The following is a 2,395-nucleotide window of genomic DNA, read 5'->3' on the forward strand; positions in this document are numbered from 1 at the left end:
TATAATCACCGCAAAACTATATGTAGTGATCGTAAAGAGCGTATTGTTACATACGTTGACCGCCAGTGTATTTTTCTCGTTTCAAATTAAGCCATATTAATCGGAAAGGACGCAGTATGGACTACTACTACTAGTACCAATACTGCTTTGATGTGTCCCATCAACTCGCCGAACGAGGAGAAGCTTGCTTACTACGCCTCTCCCTCGCCCACGCGCGCGGTGGTTCGCAGGACGAGGAGAGGGTTTTGACTACAGCGCCCTCTCCCTCTCCCTCTCCCGGCCCTCTCCCTCGCCCTCGCCCTCGCCCTCGCGATGGACGTGCAGCAGTTCAATCGGTGTCAGATTGCCAGAAGCATATTGTACTGTAGTATTATCATTGTTGGACCTTCCGAAGAGGCGAAGAGCCAAGTGCAAGGTTCACACGAGTACGAACTGTTGAACCTCCCGAAGAGGCAAAGAGCCAAGCGCAAGGTTTTATAGGAGTTGTCGTCCTAGTAGGAGTGTACTACAACTATAGCGAACGATGCTACTGTGTGATGCCGCCACGTCACGTATATCCAAAGCTGTGCCACCTTTTTTTCTCAAAGAGCGTGTTGGAGCCCATGCAACAACCACACAAGTTGCACGTACACATAACACATTTACTAGTAATAAATTCTAAAGGACAAATGCCAGTATGCCACACAAGTTCATCTCCAATTCATGTGATAAATTTGTGCACGACTAGTCTACATATATTCACAGCGCTACCGTTCACAATTACCGTACTCCACTTACACGTTATAGATGGGCTACATGTCCTCCTCCAGGTTCCAGTCCCAGGTGTTCTTCATGGATGGCACGATCCATAGCGGTGGGCAACGGGAATCATTGTCGCAGCTTTCTAGTCCGGTTCCACACGATGGAGACTCATCCAAGCTGAAGCGGCATAAATCAGGGATAGCGTGTCCCAGCATGACGTTCATCCGGCGGTGCGCACTGAAGACACAACCATGCTTCATGAATGGCAGGCCTTCCGTGTCGTGCACGGAAGGTGGCATCCGCTTCACAATGGGGTAGCTGTCCCCGATGAAAAGCGAGTACTCTCCAAGAGTGTTCCTCGGCACCCACGTAGCATCACGGGGGTCGAACTTGGCGCCGTTCATCTGGTACACGCGGCATCCCAGATCTGGACACATGGTGACGTACATAGTCAAGGTCCATGCATAATAATGTTGTGCTCAAATATGGCAGTCAGTAATACTGTGCAGCAAATAGTACTACTCCGGTATAGAGGAAGTAAAATAACCGGCTTATTATATATAGCCACTCTTGGCTCCATGGATGAGATAGTAAGACATGGAAAAACAAAAATGGTGGCAGCTAGTGGGTTCAAGTCTTCAAGGGCCTAGCTAGCTATACGTGTCCTCCAAGGTAAAAAGTACTCCTACTAGTACTACAAAGTATACTACTAGTACAACAATGAAAGAGAAGGTGAGAGGGTTAAAAATGGAATACCTGGGTAGATGGTGATGGTCCGATCGTGGTAGATTGTGTGACCATGTTGCACATCAGTGGTACCATGGGTAACGACTACTATGATAGTTGATCCCAATATGCCAAAGTCAGCTACAAGGTTCCAGGTTAGACCGAATCACGGATGCAAATGCACATCCAGGATCGGCGATCTTATTTTGATCGGGGGATGACTGGTCCCTGCAAAATAATGGAGTACCGTTAGGGATGCAAATGATGGTTTGTGCATTCCGTTTGTAATCTCCCGTACCGTAGGATGGCAACCAGATGAAACAAGTCCCCTGGCTTTTCACCGCAAAGATGCAGCCTAGATGGCGCACGGCGTCTTCGAACGTGTAGGGGTACAAATTTGCCGCCGCCAACATGCTCCAGCCTCTGTCGTTACTGCCTCTTGCATTGATGGCAATCCTTATGTAGAACACCGCGATGAGATAGTAATCATCGTAGCCGCGTCGCTTTGTCGGTGGGTCCGCAATTGCTATCTTCTTCAATCTCATGTAGGCATCATCATACGTATTCAAGCCTAGCCAGTCCGGAAGGCCGATCCCAATGGTGGAGAAGGGGTCTACCGGAACGGCCGCACTGCTGTGGATGTTGTGCAAAATGATGGTGGTATCCAGCAGGAGGTATGCAAGCCAATCTTCGTTGGCACCGACCCAGACCTATAAATAAGACGGTGGGCAGCGGAGAAATTACGGGATGGAAATGGAATAACTAAGTACTACATGATCAAACTCCATTACCGACCTGCTCATCGGACAAAATCCGACTACGTCTCAATGTCGGCAACTCTAGTGGAGTCAACGTGCAACCATGGCCAGGGAGCGGTGGACTGTTCGAAGGATTGTCCCATAGAAGAACCTTCTCCTTGAGGACACAT

The sequence above is a fragment of the Triticum aestivum genome, chromosome 3D (genome assembly GCF_018294505.1).
Source record: "Triticum aestivum cultivar Chinese Spring chromosome 3D, IWGSC CS RefSeq v2.1, whole genome shotgun sequence".
Lineage (NCBI taxonomy): Eukaryota > Viridiplantae > Streptophyta > Magnoliopsida > Poales > Poaceae > Triticum > Triticum aestivum.